The following is a 676-nucleotide window of genomic DNA, read 5'->3' on the forward strand; positions in this document are numbered from 1 at the left end:
ACCTGGACAGGTCTGAGTCTAACAGAGAGACACCTGGACAGGTCTGAGTCCAACACAGGGACACCTGGACAGGTCTCAGTCCAACACAGAGACACCTGGACAGGTCTGAGTCCAACACAGAGACACCTGGACAGGTCTGTGTCCAACACAGAGACACCTTGACAGGTCTGTGTCCGACACAGAAACACCTGGACAGGTCTGAGTCTAACAGAGAGACACCTGGACAGGTCTGAGTCCAACACAGGGACACCTGGACAGGTCTCAGTCCAACACAGAGACACCTGGACAGGTCTGAGTCCAACACAGAGACACCTGGACATGTCTCAGTCCAACACCGGGACACCTGGACGTGTCTCAGTCCAACACAGAGACACCTGGACATGTCTCAGTCCAACACAGAGACACCTGGACAGGTCTGTGTCCAACAAAGAGACACCTGGACAGGTCTGAGTCCAACACAGAGACACCTGGACAAGTCTCAGTCCAACACCGGGACACCTGGACGTGTCTCAGTCCAACACAGAGACACCTGGACATGTCTCAGTCCAACACAGAGACACCTGGACAGGTCTGTGTCCAACAAAGAGACACCTGGACGTGTCTCAGTCCAACACAGAGACACCTGGACAGGTCTCAGTCCAACACCGGGACACCTGGACGTGTCTCAGTCCAACAC

Source organism: Austrofundulus limnaeus, unplaced genomic scaffold, assembly GCF_001266775.1.
Source record: "Austrofundulus limnaeus strain Quisiro unplaced genomic scaffold, Austrofundulus_limnaeus-1.0 Scaffold1139, whole genome shotgun sequence".
Lineage (NCBI taxonomy): Eukaryota > Metazoa > Chordata > Actinopteri > Cyprinodontiformes > Rivulidae > Austrofundulus > Austrofundulus limnaeus.